Source organism: Hyla sarda, chromosome 5 (assembly GCF_029499605.1).
Source record: "Hyla sarda isolate aHylSar1 chromosome 5, aHylSar1.hap1, whole genome shotgun sequence".
Taxonomy (NCBI): Eukaryota; Metazoa; Chordata; class Amphibia; order Anura; family Hylidae; genus Hyla; species Hyla sarda.
Genome location: NC_079193.1, coordinates 251,834,726 through 251,857,893, shown reverse-complemented (window position 1 = coordinate 251,857,893; position 23,168 = coordinate 251,834,726). Strand labels below are relative to the sequence as shown.

Here is a 23,168-nt window from a genome sequence, read left to right as displayed (position 1 = left end):
AAGCTATTGTAAAGCTTTTTATTTTTTATTTAAGTATTTTTTGTTTCTCAGCTTAACTCTCCTTTTTTTTTAACAAAGTGCAGCTCAGATCAGCTGTTGAAAATATACTATTGGCTAAAGGTTGTGTTCAAAGAAAATTTAGCAGAAGTGTTTTTGATTAGGCTAAGTTTCTATTTGTTGGGTACCAAACAAACAAACAAACAAAAAAAAAGGATGCAGTAGTGATTGAAAAAAAATGTATTTAAGGAAATTTATATTTTTTATAACAACATTTTAATTAACTTTTAATAAAGTGTATGTGTGTTTCACTTTTTTTTCTATTTTTTAAATTTTTTTGGTAGTACTACTAGTCCCAGCATGAAACAGACTGTTCCATTATGGGAGTAGTAGTACCTGTACTAATAGACATATCGCCCCGGGTGTCACTCCTTACACCCAATGTGATCGTCCATAATGTTGAAGAGTTGCAGAGCGGTTCTATACAGCGCTCACATCTCTGCTCTGTACTCCGGCCAGTGAAGTAAATAGAACATCACTCATTCATATTTTCCACCCAGAGTGGTGATTGGCCAGATGGTGTCAGCCAATCACAGCTCTCAGAGGGAAATATGAATGAGTGATGTTCTATTCATATCACTGACCGGAGTATAGTGCAGAGATACGACCGCTGTATAGAGCCGCCCTGCATCTCTGCAATAGACAGGACGATCACAGCGGGAATCACTCCTTAACTGCAGGTATCTGTCCTTAACTGCAGGTACTACTACTCCCAACATGGGGAACACTCTGCTCCATACTGGGAGCTATAGTACCTGCATTAATAGACAGATTGCAGTGAGTGTAACTTCTGACACCTGTTGCGATCTGTCTGTTAATGCAGGTACTACAGCTCCCAGCATGGAGCAGCGTGTGTTCCATGCTATGACCTGTAGTACCTGCCGTTAAGGAAAGATCACAGTGGATGTCACTCCTGACACCTGCTGTGATCCTCTTACATAATGCATAGCTACGGCTGGCTGACCGCTCTTCTATGGTCCCCTGCACTGACGTATATATACACCTATTCATGTTTCCCACAGAGAGTTGTGATTGGCTGGAACCATCTGGCCAATCACAGCTATCTGCGGGAAATATGAATAGTTGTATTCAGCAGTGCAGGGGACCATAAAAGAGTGGCCGGCAGCATCTATAAATTGTACAGGAGGATCGCAGCGGACCCAGGGTGATCTGTCAATTACTACAGGTACTACTACTCCCATCACGGAACAGTGTGTTCCATGCTGGGAGTAGTAGTACTACCTATAAAAATGTAAAAAAAAAAATTAAAAAGATCCACACTACATTTTTATTATTGTCGGCTACATTTTCAGTGCCCTGCCCGCCCACATAAATTGATCCCTGTTTTAAAAATTAATAAAAATGTGGTTATAAAAGAGAAAAATTTTGTTAGATACAATTTTTTCCATCACTACTGTATCTTTTTTTTTTTTAATGGTACCCTACGAAAAAAAAGATATCTCCATCACTTTTTTTTTTTATCATTAAAGCCCAAAAAAGAATAAAAATTGCCTACAAAAATGCCAAATTTAAAGCCCACTTGTCATTTTTCTTGTTGTTTTTTCACTCCCATAGGCTTCTATGGGAGAAAAACACCACGATTTCAAGGAAAAAAATGCCATAGGCTCAACATGCTGCTACTTTGCGAAACCTCCAGGGAGCTAAAAAAAAAGAGTGAAAAAACGCTTCAAATTTTTCAGTTGAGAAATAATTCAAGGTGTACAGTGTCTGTGCAGACTTACAGTATGTGTCTTCATAGGTACAAAGTGCAGTCAAACTCCCTACAATCTGTCCATTACTTCTTGTCGACCTACCAAATATAATTTAATAGCAGTACTGGACAGATGAAGGTAGTATGACTGCAGTGCTAGTCTACATAGCGTTTGTATAGACCAGTGTTTCCCAACCAGAGTGACTCCAGTTGTTCAAAAACTACAACTTTCAGAATGTATGGACAGCCAACTGCTATGGTATGTAGCTTTGCAACAGCTGGAGGCACCTTAGTAGGAAAACACTGGTATAGACTTGAGCCATTGAGACATCAGTAAAAAATATTTAATCCAGATTGACTGCATTATTTTTATCCTTAAGGGGTACTCCAAAGGAAACTAAATGTTTTTAAATCAACTAGTGCCAAAAATCTTAATCCTTCCAGTACTTAACAGCTGCTGTATGTTAAGGAGGAAGTTGTGTAGTTCTTTTCTGTCTGAATACAATGCTCTCTGATGACACCTCTATCTGTGTCAGGAACTGTCCAGAGTAGAACAAATCCCTATAGCAAACATCTCCTGCTCTGGACAATTCCTGACACGGACAGGGGTGTCAGCAGAGAGCACTGTGGTCAGACTGGAAAGAACTACACAGCTTTCTCTGGAGCATATAGCAGCTGATAAATAATTTAAAATTCAGTTGATTAAAAAATAATAATAATAATAATAATAATAATAATTCCCCTCCGGAGTACTCTCCAGAGTAACGAAAATGGTTGGGAATAAATGTATACCTTTTTTACTTAATTGTGTCCGATGGTAGCTGTAATGTTTAAAACACATACATTACATTACATACTGCATAGTCACATACTGCATAGTCACATCAAACTTATCTGCTCAGAAAAAAACCAAAAGAAAGTATAACCAAGTATAAACATGAGCATGCATATCTACGGCAGTGAGTCCAACTGGCAATGGAAAAAACTAAAATTGCTTGTCTTTCTTCAAAAAACACTGCCCTCCAAGGAAGTAGGGTGGATTCCAGTATCTTGTATTGCTTTTAGGCAAGAGTTTAGAAGAGGCAGTAAACAGATACTGGGCATTAGCATTAGATATGGTAATGCAAATTAATTTCATCTCATCATTTTCTCTAGTTAATAGAAATTAGTTAGAAGGAAATACTTCTATTGGTTAAATAGGTCATCTTTTTAGGACATTCTCTCTCTCTTTATTTTTTATTTTTTTTAACTCGTGTCAATAACATGACCACAGAGTATTCAATAGGTATCTCCCTCAGCAGTCAGCTATCATTTGTTAATATCTGCCATCGACAAGTTAGTTCCTCTGCAGCCCCACCACCAGTCCATGTACTGCACAAACAAAGGAGTACTCTGGCAAAAAATAAGAATAATTTTTTCCCCCCCAAGCTATCTGCTTAAACAAAAAAACAAAAAAAAAACTTTGCTTACCTCCCAAGGTCTCCAGTAGCCTCCATTATTGCTGCATCGATCTCCACCACGCTTCCATTCCTAGTTCTCGTGCCAATATGTCGCGTAGCCATTTAGCCAATCACTGCCACAGTGGTGTCCAATTTCAGCCAGTGATTAGCTGAGCGACAATTGACCCCAAGCCCTAGAAAGTGGAAAGCGGCAAAGACTAGGCTACAAGATGACAGAGGCAATGGGGGACCAAGGAAGATATGTGGCCTTGGCACATCCCTTCAATTGACTTTTACACAAGCTGAAGAAATGTTTACAGAACACTTGTTTCGGATAATTGTCCCTTTATAAAAGAGCCAGTAATCTGCTTACAAATGAGAAACTGCTTATTCATTGGATGATAGTTTTACACAACCTTTAAAATCCTTGTTAGTGGGCCACACATCTCCTCATGTAAACAGGGGATTCTCAGCCAACAATGATGAAAGTGAAAGGCCTCAGAGATGATCCAGTTCATTGTTCATGTGCCCCTGCCTGTGTGATCGAGAGTCATGTAAAAGGGTGAAGGTGAGAGAATATTACATTTCTTTACTTTCAGATGTATATTGTCCTATAAATGAATTACTAAAGTACCCTAAGTTGTTACCAGAGGCAACATTGGCTTCTTAGAATTGCATTCAAGGCTGGGGCTGACTTGTGCATAAAGGGATCCCCAATCAAGTAGATAGTGAAACTTTAAATGATTATTTAACCTCTTAAGGACTAAGGGCATACATGTACGCCCTTGAGTCCTGGTGCTTAAGGATCTAAAGGCGTACCTGCACGCCCTGATCCCATTACTGGGGTTTGAAGCGTGCTTACGAGCTGAGCATGCTTCATACCTGGTGGGTCCCATTTGCTATCAGCAGTTAATGGTTAATGCCGGACATCATCGATTGGGCCATTGCCTAGCATTTACCCTTTAGATGTCGCGATTAAAGTTGGAAAAAAATGAATTAACCCCTTCCCTAATAAAAGTTTGAATTACCCACATTTTCCCATTTTTTTAAATAAAATAATGTAATCAAAAATAAAATGTATCATATGTGGTACCCGCACATGCATAAATGTCTGAACTATAAAAATATAAGGTTAGTTAAACTGCACGTTGATGGCGTACACGTAAAAAAATACTAAAATCCAAAATTGCACATTTTTGGTCACTTCATATACAATAAAAAATTTATAAAAAGCGATCAAAAAGTCCTATCAAACTCTACAGATCATTGCACAAATAATAAGCCCTCATATAGCCCCATATGCAGAAAAAAATATAGTTAAATTTTTAAGCATACTAATTTTGGTGCATGCAATTCAAATTTTTTTTACAGCATAAAATTAAGGTGTGATTTTTTTTTACCCAAAATGCACTGTCTGGTCTTTAAAGGGGTACTCTGCTGGAAAATATATTTTTAAATCAACTTGTGCTAGAAAGTTAAACAGATTTTTAAATTGCTTCTATTTAAAAAAAAATAATCCTTCCAGTACTTATCAGCTGCTATTTGCTCCACGGGAAGTTATTTTTTTTTTCTGTCTGACCACAGTGCCAAAAATGCACTTTGGTCCTCTGTCCTCTGTCCACTTTAGGAACTGTCCAGAGTAGCATAGGTTATCTATGGGGATTTGCTCCTACTCTGGACAGTTCCTAAAATAGACAGCACTGTGGTCAGACAGAAAAGAAATCCAAAAAGAAATGAACTTCGTCTGGAACATACAGCAGTTGATAAGTACTGGAAGGATTAAGGATGGAAGGATTTTTAAATAGAAGTAATTTACAAATATGTTTAAAGAAAAAAAAAATGTTTTCCAGTAGAGTACCCCTTTAATCCCTTGACACACATACACATCCATTTTTCCTATGACTTAACGCAAATGGACATAGATATATATATATATATATATATATATATATATATATATATATATATATATATATATGTCACTTTCCGAGCATGTGGGCAGTGATCGGTGGCTGGGGCCAGTGATCGCATATAGACGGGCCCCCGCCGCAGCTGTCAGGAGCAGAGCAGAGCTCTGATCCTGACAGTTAACCCCTTCAGTGCTGTGGTCAATCTAACTGCAGCACTGATCGCCAATGACAGAGGGAGGGAGCTGCCTGGGTGCTGCCGTGACACAGTCGTGGGTCGCCAGTGGTTGCTATGGCAGCAGAAGGTCAAGTGATGACCTTCTGTCTGCTTGCTACAGAAGCCTGTGAGATCCAGCCACAGGCTGTACTGTGTGCAGCTGATCAGGTTAAACTGTGCTGTAGTACAAAAAAAGTTTGTCAATAAAAGAATGAAGTAAAAATTTTTTTTGAAAAAAAAGGCCCCTTTCCCAATAAAAGGCCAGTATTATCATCAAATAAAACAAACAAAAACACAAATCATATACATATCAGGTATTGCCACGTCCGTAATTATGTGTACTATAAAGCTATAATGTAAATTATCTCATGAATGCCGTGAAAAAAAAACCCGCAAAATTTGCAAAATTTAATACAAATAGCGGAATGCATGTATCGCAAAAATTATACCAATAAAAAGTACATCTTGTACCACAAAAAATAAGCCCTCACTCAATGAGGGCTATATAAAATGGGTATCACCATAATCGTACCGACCCATAGAATTAATTTAACATCACTTTTACCGCACAGTGAACACCATAAAAGAAATAATACAAAAAAAAGCCAGAAATGTTTTCAGTTTTTCCCAATATTTGTATCTTGCCGTCAAAAATGCACCACTGATATAAAGTACAATACATCAGACAATAATCTCACCCATCGCTCCGCTCAGAGAAAGCGTTCTAAAGTTAATACCATTTAAAGAGACACATGTCAAATTTAAAGAAAAAAGAGCCTAGGCATTAGGGTAAAAATGGGTCTGTCCTTAAGGGGTTAAAGGGGTACTCCGGTGGAAAAAAATTTTTTTTTTAAATAAACTGGTGCCAGTTAAACAGATTTGTAAATTACTTCTATTTAAAAATCTTAATCCTTCCAGTACTTATCAGATGCTGTATACTACAGAGGAAGTTCTTTTAAATCTGTCAACAATGCTCTTTGCTGACACCTCTTTCTGTGTCAGGAACTGTCTGGAGCAGGAGATGATTGCTATGGGGATTTGCTCCTGCTCTGGACAGTTCCTGACATGGACAGTGGTGTCAGCAGAGAGCACTGTGGTCAGACAGAAAATAATGTTACACCTTTCTCTGCCCTCTTCATCAGACATATACAATCAAACAAACAGCTCAAATACCAAAACACGAAAATATGTAACTGGAAATTACATCACTGTGCAATTACTGCAAAAATTCATAAAATATATAAAAATCCCTAAAACTGTATAAAAAAAAAAAAAAAAAAAAAACTGGCGCACGATGTCTGCGACATGTCGCAGACAAAGATGTGCCAAAAAAAACCGACAAAACAAGTCGGGTTTAGAATAATAAATGAGGGCCAATGTGCCAAAAAAATAATAATAAAATAGCAAAAAACATTAAAAAGTATTCAGATCAGGTTATCTGAAGTATTCTGAGGTTATAGAAGTACTCACAATCACTGTTGGTGAATTTTAAATACTGTAAGTATTTAAAATTCAACAACAGTGATTGTGAATCTATTAGCACAGGTACTACTACTCCCATCATGTAACAGTCTGTTTAATGCTGGGAGTAGTAGTAGTAGTACTACCTAAAAAATAAAAATAGAGGGAAAAAAATGAAACATACACACACTTTATTAAACACATTATTAAAATACATAAAACATACCTGTCTACCTGTAAAAATAAAAGTTTTTATTGTGTTTGTGTGGGTTGGTAAGTGTGTGCACCATAGTACAGAATAAGGATGCCCTTCATTATGTCCTTTGACAAGTTGAAAGGGCTTGGTAAGTCAAAAGTCATCATCATATCTATTTTCAACAAAAGAAAAAAAACAGAGAGCACGATCATCTAGCTGCACATGTGTCAGGAACTTGGGTAAATCAACTGAGAGCAGGACAGCGTCCGGTATCTTCTAATAGATCACTACTGATGGGGTGCAAAGCTCACAAGTATAAAGAAGCTATCTCATGTAATAGAGAAAATAAACTTGCACTCACTGTTCCTGTAGTTAATCTTCAAACGGTCATTCCGTTTGGCAAGGGAGATTTGAACAATGCAGGGCGCTCAGAGGCAAATGGCCATTTTCGCACATAGCCATGTGCTTCTTCGGGCCAGAAGAAGCACACGGCTGTATGCGAAAACGGCTGTTTGCCTCTGAGTGCCCTGCATCGTTTAAATCTCCCTTGCCGAACGGATTGACCGTCTGAAGATAAACTACAGGAACGGTGAGTACAAGCTTATTTTCTCTATTACATGAGGTATCATCATATCTAAATTGACACTTTAAGATGGATAGTTGTTGGAACATCAAAAAAGACACAGATATGGGATTTTATGTCTTTAGTAATATATATAGATATACACATACTTATGTACACCGAACACATAAGCCCTGCTTGTCCTCAGTGCACAAAGCCCTGCTTGTCCTCAGTGCACAGAGCCCTGCTTGTCCTCAGTGCGCAGAGCCCAGCTTGTCCTCACTGCACATAGCCCTGCTTGTCCTCAGTGTACAGAGCCCTGCTTGTCCTCAGTGTACAGAGCCCTGCTTGTCCTCAGTGCACAGAGACCCGCTTGTCCTCAGTGCACAGAGCCCCGCTTGTTCTGAGTGTACAGAGCCCCGCTTGTCCTGAGTGTACAGAGTCCCGCTTGTCCTGAGTGTACAGAGCCCCGCTTGTCCTGAGTGTACAGAGCCCTGCTTGTCCTGAGTGTACAGAGCCCCGCTTATCCTGAGTGTACAGAGCCCCGCTTGTCCTGAGTGTACAGAGCCCTGCTTGTCCTGAGTGTACAGAGCCCCGCTTGTCCTGAGTGTACAGAGCCCTGCTTGTCCTGAGTGTACAGAGCCCTGCTTGTCCTGAGTGTACAGAGCCCTGCTTGTCCTGAGTGTACAGAGCCCTGCTTGTCTTGAGTGTACAGAGCCCTGCTTGTCCTGAGTGTACAGAGCCCTGCTTGTCCTGAGTGTACAGAGCCCTGCTTGTCCTGAGTGTACAGAGCCCTGCTTGTCCTGAGTGTACAGAGCCCTGCTTGTCCTGAGTGTACAGAGCCCTGCTTGTCCTGAGTGTACAGAGCCCTGCTTGTCCTGAGTGTACAGAGCCCTGCTTGTCCTGAGTGTACAGAGCCCCGCCTGTCCTCAGTGTACAGAGCCCCGTCTGTCCTCAGTGTACAGAGCCCCGCCTGTCCTCAGTGTACAGAGCCCCGCCTGTCCTCAGTGTACAGAGCCCCGCCTGTCCTCAGTGTACAGAGCCCCGCCTGTCCTCAGTGTACAGAGCCCCGCCTGTCCTCAGTCTACAGAGCCCCGCCTGTCCTCAGTCTACAGAGCCCCGCCTGTCCTCAGTCTACAGAGCCCCGCCTGTCCTCAGTCTACAGAGCCCCGCCTGTCCTCAGTCTACAGAGCCCCGCCTGTCCTCAGTCTACAGAGCCCCGCCTGTCCTCAGTCTACAGAGCCCCGCCTGTCCTCAGTCTACAGAGCCCCGCCTGTCCTCAGTCTACAGAGCCCCGCATGTCCTCAGTCTACAGAGCCCCGCCTGTCCTCAGTCTACAGAGCCCCGCCTGTCCTCAGTCTACAGAGCCCCGCCTGTCCTCAGTCTACAGAGCCCTGCCTGTCCTCAGTCTACAGAGCCCCGCCTGTCCTCAGTCTACAGAGCCCCGCCTGTCCTCAGTCTACAGAGCCCCGCCTGTCCTCAGTCTACAGAGCCCCGCCTGTCCTCAGTCTACAGAGCCCCGCCTGTCCTCAGTCTACAGAGCCCCGCTTGTCCTCAGTCTACAGAGCCCCGCTTGTCCTCAGTCTACAGAGCCCCGCTTGTCCTCAGTCTACAGAGCCCCGCTTGTCCTCAGTCTACAGAGCCCCGCTTGTCCTCAGTCTACAGAGCCCCGCTTGTCCTCAGTCTACAGAGCCCCGCTTGTCCTCAGTCTACAGAGCCCCGCTTGTCCTCAGTCTACAGAGCCCCGCTTGTCCTCAGTCTACAGAGCCCCGCTTGTCCTCAGTCTACAGAGCCCCGCTTGTCCTCAGTCTACAGAGCCCCGCTTGTCCTCAGTCTACAGAGCCCCGCTTGTCCTCAGTCTACAGAGCCCCGCTTGTCCTCAGTCTACAGAGCCCCACTTGTCCTCAGTCTACAGAGCCCCGCTTGTCCTCAGTCTAAAGAGCCCCGCTTGTCCTCAGTGTACAGAGCCCCGCTTATCTTCAGTGCACAGAGTCCTGCTTGTCTTCAGTGCACAGAGTCCTGCTTGTCCTCAGTGCACAGAACCCTGCTTGTCTACCCACACTTCCTGTATTTGATCTCACAGAGACACACAGGCAATAGCTGCAGGGACAAAAATATACACATTTTTCAACCAATGAATATTACAAATATACATATAAAATGATTTTCTTCATTATATAAAAAGTTTTGACACGCACACTTTAATAATTAATAATAAATAATAACACAAATTTACCAAAATCCAAACTCCATCCATACTAGAGTCCTAGGCGATGTTTACATAACAGATCTAGTGTCTCCAGAATGTACTAAAGTAAAAGGAATAGCCAAGTTAGCATACAGGGGTTGAGAGTTTTTTTATTCTCTTGCCTTCAGTAAAATCATTTTCGGACACTTTTCTTGCAAGAGAGTTTTGAAGAGTTCATATAGCTTATATTACACATGTACTTGTGGGAAGTTCTATATATGACAAGTGAGGAATAGTGATGAGCGGCATTGCTCATATTCGAATTTGTGATATTTTGCGAATATATAGACGAATATTCATCCTATATTCACGAATTTCGCATATCCGTTATATTTGCATATTCGCTTATGCAAATATTAGCATATTCGAGTATTTGAGGAAGAAAACAGTGAGGGGGTGGGCAACTATACTATTGGTTGCTAGGGATGTTGTTGATAACCTCTGACAAGTTTATTTGCATCATTATAATTGGCCCACAAGTGAAAAGAAGGAATATGCAAATATTCACATATGCGAATATTGACATATGGGCATATGCGGAAAAAAGTGAATATTCGCAATTTTGAATATATAGCGAATCGATATTAGCGATAAAAATTTGAAATGCGAATTTTGGCACCCAACACTAGTGAGGAGCATTCAGTTCACCTGAGATGCATTACAGGAATTGTGTTACTAATGCAGGACATGCCTCAGCTTCAAAGAATGTGTGCAAACCACTGCTGATTTACTAATATATATATATATATATATATATATATATATATATATATATATATATAGTTGCATCCCATCAATGGCATAATCATAACCACTTCAATCCCCAGAAAGAAGCGGAACGTGTGCTGGCCAGCCAACATAGAAGCTTACCCCAAGGAGACATACTTGATACCGGCAATACTGGTAAGAGGCACCTGGTGCCAAACTCCCACCCTACCTGGAACTATTGTCACAATATTCCTGTGCTACCAGGGTAAAAGTGGGACCGTAATAGGGGACTCCAGTGCTGCATAGTGCACCTGCCCGGCACTTACATCCGATCCCTATCCCACTCAAGATCGTCATTTCACGCAGCCTTCAGGGTACATTGGGACTAAATCAGGGGGACTATAGCGCTGCTGAGCGCACCTGCAGGCACCCACTGACTTTAATCTCCTGTCTGTAATACGGCATGGCCCTGACCGAGCCATTGCATTGCAATAACGTTGCCACATCACGAGCAATCAAACATTATAGTGAAAAGACATCATCCTGTTACTACATATGGTGGAAGAACTTTAAATTCACGTCTCCAGCCCTCCTAGTGAGACCTTATGCCAATGGGAAGCAATCTCCCAAACAATTTTTTTTATTTACTTTTTAGTAATAATTTTTAGTAAAACTTTTTAATTTACTATCCTATGTCTGATGCCAGGGCCCTGCAGAAGACATTATATTGTATTTTAAGTGTATAATAAACTGTAATTTATTGGACATGTTTTCTCTCTTCTCCTTTTTCTTCCTGATCTTCTCTCTTAACCTCAACCTAGCAGGACTGTTACAATTATTTAGTTTTTTATTGTATATTTTTGACACATTGGGTAATGTGTATCACAGTATCCTCGGTTTAGGTTTTGTTTTATGTAGAACTCCCAACCAACATTTTTTTCTCTGATTTATTAAAACACACTACAAAGAAAGTCATCTCTAGGGGTCAGTTTAGTCTTCCCAACATATATTCCTTTGATTTTATGTTTTCTCAAGATATATGTAGGAAAGCACATTAGCAGCAATACACCTAATAGTAAACATGTTTTTGTTATACTTTCAGAATTCATGCCTCTTATCGCAATGATATTCGAAAAGCTATAAACATTTGCAGCAGCATAATGATGTTAAAGGGTTACTCCCGTGAAAAACTTTTGTTTTTTAAAATCAACTGATGCCAGAAAGTGAATTAGATTTGTAAATTACTTCTATTAAAAAATCTTAATTCTTCCAATACATTTTATGGGCTGTATACTACAGAGGAAATGCTTTTCTTTTTGGATTTCTCTGATGTCACGAGCAAAGTGCTCTCTGCTGACATCTGCTGTCCATTTTAGGAGCTGTCCAGAGAAGCATATGTTTTCTATGGGGATTTTCTCCTGCTCTGGACAGTTCCAAAAATGGACAGCAGAGGTCAGCAGAGAGCACTGTGGTCGTGACATCAGAGAAATCCAAAAAGAAAAGCATTTCTTCTGTGGTATATAGCCCCTAAAAGGTACTGGAAGGATTAATATTTTTTTATAGAAGTAATTTACAAATCTGTTTAACTTTCTGGCACCAGTTAATAAAAAAAAAAAGTTTTACACGGGAGTACCCCATTAACTCTTTCAGGACAAGGGGCGTACTTGTACGCCCCTCGCCCGGTCCTGGTCACGCCGGGTCGATCCAGGCTGCTAACGATAGCCGGGACCCTGGGCTAATAGCGTGCAGCACAGATCGTTGTGCCGCACGCTATTAACCCTTTAGAAAGTTGATCGCCGCATCTAAACATGAAAGTAAACGCTTCCCGGCAGCTCAGTAGCGATGTCCCAATCAGCTAGGACGTGAGCAGAGACCCCTTTACCTTGATCTGTCATGTCCGATCGGCGTTTGATTGCTCCAAGCCTGAGCTACAGGCTTGAGCAATCGAGCCCCTATCTCGCTGATCCATGCAAAGCTATGGCTATGTAGGGATCAGGGTAAAAGATCAGTGTGTGCAGTGTTCTGGGCCCCTATGGGAGCTATAACACTGCAAAAAAAAAAAGGTGGAAAAAAAGTTAGCAAAGGTCATTTAACCCCTTCCATATTAAAAGTTTGAATTACCCCCCTTTTCCCATAAAAAAAAAAAACTGTGTAAATAAAAATAAACATGTGGTATCACCGCATGCGGAAATGTCTGAACTATAACAATATATAGTTGATTAAACCGCACGGTCAATGGCGTAAGCGCAAAAAATTCCAAAGTCCAAACAAGCGTATTTTTGGTCACATTTTGTATAATGAAAAAATGAATGAACCGCAATCAAAAAGTCCGATCAGTACAAAAATGGTACTGATACGGCGCAAAAAATGAGTCCTCATACCGACTCATGCGGAAAAATGAAAAAGTTATAGGGGTTAGAAGATGACATTTTTTAACATATAAATTTCCCTACATTTAGTCAAGAAGTACGACAATATCGAACCTATATAAGTAGGGTATCATTTTAATCATATGGACCTACAGAATAAATATAAGGTGTTATTTTTACCGATAAATGCACTGCGTAGAAACGGAAGCCCCCAAAAGTTAAAAAAATTACACTTTTTCTTCAATGTTGTTGCACAATGAATTTTTTTTTCCGTTTTGCCATGGATTTTTTGGTAAAATGACTAATATCACTGCAAAGTAGAATTGGTGGCACAAAAAATAATCCATCATAAGGAATTTTATGTGCAAAATTGAAAGTGTTATGATTTTTAGAAGGTGATGAGGAAAAAATGAAAATGCAAAAACGGAAAAACCTTGCGTCCGTAAGGGGTTAAACATCACAGCCAGTGGTAGCAGTATGGCTAAAAAAAAAAATTTAATATATATGCCCCACCCTAACCTGAATCTTCTTAGCCATTCAGCTGTGCTGGACTCTTGTGTATACACCTACATACTTGCAAAGTATCATGAACCTCTACCAATTCAGGGCAGCATGGTGGCTGTTGCCTTGCAGCATTGGGGTCCTAAAACAACAAGGACAACATCTGCATGGAGGATGTATGTTCTGATGATGGCATCAGCGACATTATTGGGGCTCATTGGACCACCCATGGCTTAATTGCGGGAAGTCGATGAGTCAAAATTGACGCCGGAGGTCCCCTAACCTTTCTCCCAATGGCTCAGATGATTTCCTACTGCCTGCCTTCTAGTAGACCAAAGAAGTAGATAATCAATATTGCTGATCTGATCAGTCTTCTGCATATGCATAGTGAATTCTGTAGACAGTCCCCTATGGGGACATAAAAAATAAAGTTAGTAAAAAAAAAAAATAATAATAATAAAAAAATAATAATAATATATATATATTTTTTTATTAATGTGGATAATCTCATACCGTATAATCCTTTTCTAATTTTAGGGAAAAAAGTGTAAAAAAAAACAAAGCAAACAAACATATTTGGTATTGCTTTGTGTTTAAATGTCCAAATTATTAAAATATAATGTTAATGACCCAAGCGATAAACGATGTGAACGTATAAAAAAAAAAAAATCTAACATTGCTGCTTTTTTGGGTCACATCACGTCCCAGAAAAAGGAAATGTTCAAAAAGTCATATATACATAAACATAGAATCAATAAAAACTACAGATCACAGAGCAAAAATGTTTCCAGAAAATTTGTCTTCCACCGGAGTACCCCTTTAAGGCCAAAATGTTCTGTTTCGTTATGGGGCTAATGTATCATGAAACAATAAGGTACCAGGCAACACTGGCACATAAAACTGGTTATTAGTCAATTGTTTACTTACTTTTGAGTTTGTAAAAATGACAGTAAAGCCTAAATAGTTAATTCACTGCTAATGTTAAATGGGTTCTCCAGGGAAATAAGACCACCACACTACCTAGATATGATCCTGCATGATATCTGATATGCTTGTCTCCTGTGGCACCTGGTTATCTTATGTGGCTGCTTAATAGTCTGTGCCATCCTTCCCTCCAACTGTAGCATGATACTATATATCCCAGCAGTCATTGCAACTCTGCTCTCAATGTTGTTCAGCTTTCTTTCTTCAAGCTATCCCCATCCTCCTGCTTTGTAAGCAGTGAGATAAAGTGCGAGATTGACTGAGGACAAACACACCTCCCAGCTCTCAGAACTCCCAGGGCTCTCAAAGGAAGCATGCCTCATCAGAGCAGGGCAGAAACTACATGGTCTGTGTCTCTTGGGAGGGTGGGGGCTGCTTTCAGGGAGGGACAGAGACTTCATGACTTCTTTTCCTCACTTTGTGCATGTAAATGTAAATGGAAAAAGGAACTGCTCTATATAGCTTATCAATAATATTTAGACAAGTCAATGGGTTGGCGATAGGGAATAGACTTCTTTAAAGGGGTTATCCAGGAAAAAACTTTTTTTTTATGTATCAACTGGCTCCAGAAAGTTAAACAGATTTGTAAATTACTTATATTAAAAAATCTTAACCTGTTAAGGACGCAGGGCATACCTGTGCGCCCTGCACCCGGTCCTGGCATTTAAGACTGGGTCACACCGTGACCCCGGATCGTACCGGGTCGGTCCCGGTAGCTTATGATAGCCGGGACCCTGGGCTAATAGCGCGCGGCACCGATCCTTGTGCCGCGCGCTATTAAAGGAGATGTCCGGTGCTCACTTTTCTTATTTTATCCGTTCCGGGCTGAAAAATAAAATAATTTTTTTTTCTCTTACCTGCCTAGGCTCCCCCGGTGCTTCAGTACAGGTGTTCGGTCCCCAGGCTATATTCTTCTTACATCCTGTTAGCCCGGCACGTCACACGGAGCTTCAACCATTCACCGGCCGCAGCGATGTCCTGCCTCGGCCAGTGATAGGCTGAAGCTCCATGTGACGTGCCGAGCTAACAGGAAATAAGAAGAATACAGCCCGGGGACCGAACGCCTGTACCGGAGCACCGGGGGAGCGCAGGTAGGCAAGAGAAAGCTTATTTTCCTTTTTTTTGCAGCCCTGAATGGATACAATAAGAAAAGTGAGCACCGGACATCACCTTTAACCATTTGATCGCCGCGTCTAAAACGACAGTAAAAGCTTCCCGGCAGCTAAGTCGGGCTGATCGGGACTATCGCGATAAAATCACGATGTCCCGATCAGCTAGGATGCGAGCGGAGGTCCCCTTATCTTGTTCTGTCACGTCCAATCGGCGTTTGATTGCTCCAAGCCTGAGCTACAGGCTTGAGCAATCAACCCCCTATAACGCTAATCCATGCAAAGCTATGGCTTTGCAGGGATCAGTGTAAAAGATCAGTGTGTGCAGTGTTATAGGTCCCTTATGGGAGCTATAACACTGCAAAAAAAAAAAAAAAGTTAATAAAGGTCATTTAACCCCTTCCCAAATAAAAGTTTGAATAACCCCCCTTTTCCCATAAAAAAATAAATAAAACATATGTGGTATCACCGCGTGCGAAAATGTCTGAACTATTAAAATAAATTGTTAATTAAATTGCACGGTCAATGGCGTACTCGCAAAAAAAATTCCAAAGTCCAAAAGAGCTTATTTTTGGTCACTTTTTATATCATGAAAAAATTAATAAAAAGTGATTAAAAAGTCCAATCAATACAAAAATGGTACCGATAAAAACTTCAGAAAACGGCGCAAAAAATGAGTCCTCATACCAGCCCATACGCTGAAAAATAAAAAAGTTATAAGGGTCAGAAGAGGACATTTTTAAATGTATACATTTTCCTGCATGTAGTTATTATTTTTTTCAGAACTACGACAAAATCAAACCGATATAAGTAGGATATCATTTTAACCATATGGACCTACAGAATAACAATAGGTTGTCATTTTTACCAAAGAATGCACTGTGTAGAAACGGAAACCCCCAAAAGTTACAAAATGACATTTTTTCTTCACTTTTGTCGCACAATGAATTAATTTTTTGTTTCACCGTAGATTTTTTGGTAAAATGACTGTCACTGCAAAGTAGAATTGGTGGTGCAAAAAATAAGCCAATCATATGGAATTTTATTTAAAGCGTTATTATTTTTAGAAGGTGATGAGGAAAAAATGAAAATGCAAAAACTGAAAAACGCTGAGTCCTTAAGGGAATAATCCTTTCAGTACTTATGAGCTGCTGAAGTTGAGTTGTTCTTTTCTATTTAAGTGCTCTCTGATGACACGTGTCTTGGGAACCGCCCAGTTTAGAAGCAACTCCCCATAGCAAACCTCTTCTTCTCTGTGCAGTTCCCCAGACAAGCAGAGATGTCAGCAGAGAGCACTGTTGTCAGACAGAAAACAACAACTCAACTTCAGCAGCTGATAATTATTGAAAGGATTAAGATTTTTTAATAGAAGTAATTTACAAATCTGTTTAACTTTCTGGAGCCAGTTGATATATAAAAAAAAAACTTATTTTTCCTGGAATACCCCTTTAATCCCTTAACCCCTTAAGGACCGGGGGTTTTTCCGTTTTTGCATTTTCGTTTTTTGCTCCTTGCCTTTAAAAAATCATAACTCTTTCAATTTTGCACCTAAAAATCCATATGATGGCTTATTTTTTGCGCCACCAATTCTAATTTGTAATGACGTCAGTCATTGTGCCCAAAAATCTACGGTGAAACGGGAAAAAAAATCATTGTGAGACAAAATTGAAAAAAAAAACGCCATTTTGTAACTTTTGGGGGCTTCCGTTTCTACGTAGTACATTTTTCGGTAAAAATGACACCTTACCTTTATTCTGTAGGTCCATATGATTAAAATGATACCCTACTTATACAGGTTTGAATTTGTCGCACTTCTGGAAAAAATCATAACTTCATGCAGAAAAATTTATACGTTTAAAATTGTCATCTTCTGACCCCTATAACTTTTTTATTTTTCCGTGTATGGGGCGGTATGAGGGCTCATTTTTTGCGCCGTGATCTGAAGTTTTTAACGGTATCATTTTTGCGTTGATAGGACTTATTGATCGCTTTTTATTCATTTTTTCATGATATAGAAAGTGACCAAAAATGCACTATTTTGGACTTTGGAATTTTTTTGCGCGCACGCCATTGACCGTGCGGTTTAATTAACGATATATTTTTATAATTCGGACATTTCCGCACGCGGCGATACCATTTATGTTTATTTTTATTTTTATTTACACTGTGTTTTTTCTTTTATGGGAAAATGGGGGTGATTCAAACTTTTAATAGGGAAGGGGTTAAATGATGTTTATTCACTTTTTTTTTGCACTTTTTTTTTGCAGTGTTATAGGTCCCATAGGGACCTATAACACTGCACACACTGATCTTTTACATTGATCACTGGTTTCTCATAAGAAACCAGTGATCGATGATTCTGCCGCATGACTGCTCATGCCTGGATCTCAGGCACTGAGCAGTCATTCGGCGATCAGACAGCGAGGAGGCAGGTAGGGGCCCTCCCGCTGTCCTGTCAGCTGTTCGGGATGCCGCGATTTCACCGCGGCTATCCCGAACAGCCCACTGAGCTAGCCGGCATGCTTTCGGTTTCACTTTAGACGCGGCGTTCAACTTTGAACGCCGCGTCTAAAGGGTTAATAGCGCGCGGCACAGCGATCAATGCCGCGCGCTATTAGCCACGGGTCCCGGCCGTTGTTAGAGGCCGGGCCCGAACCGCTATGACGCGGGGCCACGCCGTGGCCCCGCGTTATAGATCGGGAGTGGACACATGACGTTCCAGTACGTCATGTGTCCTTAAGGGGTTAAGGACCCAGCCCAAATATACCTTAAGGACCCGGCCATTTTTTGAACATCTGACCACTGTCACTTCAAGCAATAATAACTCTGGGATGCTTTTACCTTTCATTCTGATTCCGAGATTGTTTTTTCGTGACATATTCTACTTTATGTTAGTGGTAAAATTTTGTCGATACTTGCATCATTTCTTGGTGAAAAATTCCAAAATTTGATGAAAAAATTGAAAATTTTGCATTTTTTTTTAACTTTGAAGCTCACTGCTTGTAAGGAAAATGGACATTCCAAATAAATTATACATTGATTCACATATACAATATGTCTACTTTATGTTTGCATCATAAAATTGACGTGTTTTTACTTTTGGAAGACATCAGAGGGCTTCAAAGTTCAGCAGCAATTTTCCAATTTTTCACAACATTTTCAAAATCTGAATTTTTCAGGGACCAGTTCAGTTTTGAAGTGGATTTGAAGGGCCTTCATATTAGAAATACCCCACAAATGACCCCATTATAAAAACTGCACCCCTCAAAGTATTCAAAATGATATTCAGTCAGCGTTTTAACCCTTTAGGTGTTTCACAGGAATAGCAGCAAATTGAAGGAGAAAATTCTAAATCTTCATTTTTTACACTCGCATGTTCTTGTAGACCCAGTTTTTGAATTTTTACAAGGGGTAATAGATGAAAAATCCCCCCAAAATGTGTAACCCAATTCCTCTCGAGTAAGGAAATACCTCATATGTGTATGTCAAGTGTTCGGCGGGTGCACTAGAGGGCTCAGAAGGGAAGGACCGACAATAGGATTTTGGAGAGGGAATTTTGCTGAAATGGTTTTTGGGGGGCATGTCACATTTAGGAAGCCCCTATGGTGCCAGAACAGCAGAAAACCCCAACATGGCATACCATTTTGGAAACTAGACCCCTCAAGGCATGTAACAAGGGGTCCAGTGAGCCTTAACACCCCACAGGTGTTTGACGACTTTTCGTTAAAGTCGGATGTGTAAATGAAAAAAAAAAAATTTCACTAAAGTGCAGTTTTTCCCCCAAATTTACCATTTTTACAAAGGGTAATGGGAGAAAATGCCTCCCCAAATTTGTAACCCCATCTCTTCTGAGTAAGGAAATACCACATGTTAGGACATAAAAAGCTTTGCGGGCGAAGTACAATGCTCAGAAGAGAAGGAGTCACATTTGGCTTTTTGAAAGCAACTTTTGCTGAAATGGTTTTTTGGGGGCATGTCGCATTTAGGAAGCCCCTGTGGTGCCAGAACGGCCAAAAATTCCCAAATGGCATACTATTTTGGAAACTAAACCCCTCAAGGAGAGTAAAAGTTGGATGTGTAAATGAATTTTTTTTTTTTTTTTAACTAAAATGCAGTTTTTCCCCTAAATTTTACATTTTTACAAGGGGTAATAGGAGAAAATGACCCCCAAAATGTGTAACCCCATTTATTCCGAGTATGAAAATACCCCATGTTAGGACGTAAAATGCTCTGCTGGCGAACTACAATGCTCAGAAGAGGAGGAGCGCCATTGAGCTTTTGGAAAGAGAATTAGTTTAGAATGGTAGTCAGGGGCCATGTGCGTTTACAAAGCTCCCCGTGGTGCCAGAACAGTGGAACCCCCCCACATGTGACCCCATTTTGGAAACTACACCCCTCACAGAATTTAATAAGGGGTGCAGTGAGTATTTACACCCCACAGATCTTTGTAACAGTGGGCTGTGCAAATAAAAAAAAATATTTTTCACTTTTTACGGACCACTGTTCCAAAAATCTGTCAGACACCTGTGGGGCATAAATTCTCAATGTACCCCTTATTACATTACATGAGGGGTGTAGTTTCCAAAATGGGGTCACATGTGTCGGGGGTCCATTGTTCTGGCACTATGGGGGCTTTGTAAACACATGTGGCCTTCAATTCCGGACAAATTTTCTCTACAAAATCCCAATGGCGCTCCTTCTATTCTGAGCATTGTAGTTCGCCCCAGAGCACTTTAAATTCACATATGGGGTATGTTCTTACTCAGAAGAGATGGGTTTACAAATTTGGGGGGGGCTTTTTCCTATTTCCCGATGTGAAAATGAAAAATTTAGGGTAACACCAGCATTTTAGTGAAAAAATATAATTTTTTTCATTTTCCCATCCAATTTTAATGAAAATTCGTCAAACACCTGTGGGGTGTTCAGGCTCACTATACCCCTTGTCACGTTCGGCGAGGGGTGTAGTTTCCAAAATGGGGTCACATGTGGGTATTTTTTTTTTTTTTGTGTTTGTCAGAACCGCTGTAAAATCAGCCACCCCTGTGCAAATCACCAATTTAGGCCTCAAATGTACTTGGTGCGCTCTCACTCCTGAGCCTTGTTGTTTGCCCGCAGAGCATTTTACGCCCACATATGGGGTATTTCCGTACTCAGGAGAAATTGCGTTACAAATTTTGGGGTCTTTTTTTTCCTTTTAATAAAATAAATAAAAAGTATGGGGCAACACCAGCATGTTAGTGTAAATTTTTTTTTTTTTTACACTAACAGGCTGGTGTAGCCCCCAACTTTTCCTTTTCACAAGTGGTAAAAGGAAAAAAAGCCCCCAAAATTTGTAGTGTAATTTCTCCCAAGTACGGAGATACCCCATATGTGGCCCTAAACTGTTTCCTTGAAATACGACAGGGCTCCGAAGTAAGAGAGCACCATGCGCATTTGAGGACTAAATTAGGGATTGCATAGGGGTGGACATAGGGGTATTCTACGCCAGTGATTCCCAAACAGGGTGCCTCCAGCTGTTGCTAAACTCCCAGCATGCCTGGACAGTCAGTGGCTGTCCAGAAATGCTGGCAGTTGTTGTTTTGCAACAGCTGGAGGCTCCGTTTTGGAAACCCTGCCGTACAAGACGTTTTAAATTGTTTATTGGGGGGGGGGGGGGGACAGTGTAAGGGGTGTATATGTAGTGTTTTACCCTTTATTATGTGTTAGTGTAGTGTTTTTAGGGTACATTCACACTGGCGGGTTACGGTGAATTTCCCGCTAGGAGTTTGCACTGTGGCAAAAAATTTGCCGCAGCCCAAACTTGAAGCAGGAAATTTACTGTAAACCCGCCTATGTGAATGTACCCTGTACGTTCACATGGGGGGGCAAACCTCCAGCTGTTTCAAAACTACAACTCCCAGCAGCATGTACTGACAGACCATGCATGCTGGGATTTGTAGTTTTGCAACAGCTGGAGGCACACTGGTTGGAAAACCTTCAGTTAGGTTGGAATATTTTCCAACCAGTGTGCCTCCAGCTGTTGCAAAACTACAATTCCCAGCATGTACTAATCACCGAAGGGCATGCTGGGAGATGTAGTTATGCAACAGCTGGAAGTATCCAACTACAACTCCCAGCATGCCGAGACAGCTGTTTGCTTTCTGGGCATGCTGGGAATTGCAGTTTTGCAACATCTGGAGAGCTACAGTTGTTAGACCACTGCACAGTGATCTCCAAACTGTGGACCTCCAGATGTTGCAAAACTACAACTCCCAGCATGTCCAGACAACAAACAGCTATGTGGGCATGCTAGGAGTTGTAGTTTTGCAACATCTGGAGGGATATAGTTTAGAGACCACTGTATAGTGGTCTCAAACTGCAGCCCTCCAGCTGTTGCAAAACTACATATTCCAGCATGCCCAAACAGCTGTCTGGGCATGCTGGGAGTTGTAGTTTTGCAACATCTGGAGGGCTACAGTTAGAGACCACAGTCTCAGACTGTGGCTCTCCAGATCTACTTACCGGCTTCTGTAGGATCCCGGCAGCCGTCCTCTTCAGAAGCACGTGACGCCGCCCGCCTATCAACATTGCCGCAGCCTCCGGACGGGTAAGTGGACGTCGGCGCCCGGTCCCCTTCGGTTCCCCGTTCTGCCCCGCCTATTGTGGGTGGGCAGGACGGGGAAAACGAAAGTTAACCCCCCCGCCCCCGGTCTGCTATTGGTCGTCGCCTCTGACGATCAATAGCAGACCAATAGCAGGGATAGGAGGGGTGGCAACCCTGCCACCTCACTCCTATGCCTACAGGGGGATCGTGGGTGTCTTAGACAACCGCGATCCCCCTTCTATTCCGGGTCACCGGGTCACAATAGACCCGTATGACCCGGAATCGGCGCAAATCGCAAGTGTGAATTCACTTGCGATTTGCACCGATTGCCGACGTGGGGGGGGTCTGATGACCCCCCTGGGCATTTGCACGGGGTGCCTGCTGATTGATATCAGCAGTCACCCCGGCCCGGTCCCCGCCCGGCTTGCGGCGGGGACCGAAATTCCCACGGGCGTATGGATACGCCCTGGGTCCTTAAGTACCAGGACGTCAAGGCGTATCCATACGCCCTAGGTCCTTAAGTGGTTAAACCCATTTAAATTAATGGCTAAAATCTAACTTGTACATGGTCTCAACACTGTTTTAAAATATTGTATTTGTGTACTGCATACCATATAGCTGTCTCTAATAGGAACATTTTATAAAGGAAAATTAAAATATTTTTACATCTGATTTATTTTTCTAATGTGTCCATAATACAACAACAGCAAAGACACGAATACAGGAATATGAAAACAGTTTTATGAAAATGAGCAAATTTTAAATTCTTGCCTGTCAAAACTGGCATCTCAAACTGATCTATGAGAGGAAGTATACAATATACATATGTACCCTGGAGGAAACAATCAACAGCAAAAAAGAATAGATAATGAAAGTTAATTGAAATAAATCAGCATAATGAGAAGCACCTGCCTTGAAATCCATAATAATATTACAGAAGGATGACATTTACTTGTTTATTTTATGTAGACTGTGGGGAAATTTGAGAAACTGACATTCAAATACTGAGTGTTTATAAGGGTGAAAAACACATGATCATCTTGTGTTGCAGTTACATTGTGGTTTGTAATGGCATCATGTCAGAGTTTCCAAGTAAGTAATAAAATAAAGTAATGG

At 41.1% G+C, this 23,168-nt stretch overlaps 1 protein-coding gene across 5 annotated transcripts in view; it reads left to right on the top strand.

Moving 5' to 3' along the window:
• LOC130273936 (cadherin-7) overlaps positions 1-23,168 on the top strand; it is a 258,593-nt gene that overhangs the window by 5,963 nt on the left and 229,462 nt on the right. For 2 of the 5 annotated variants that reach the window (XM_056521487.1, XM_056521488.1), the window contains exon 2: positions 10,626-10,701. The exons of the other annotated variants lie outside the window; for them this stretch is intronic. The gene's annotated coding sequence lies outside the window, so the exon portion shown is untranslated. The remainder of the gene's footprint in view (positions 1-10,625; positions 10,702-23,168) is intronic. 5 annotated transcript variants of the gene reach the window in all.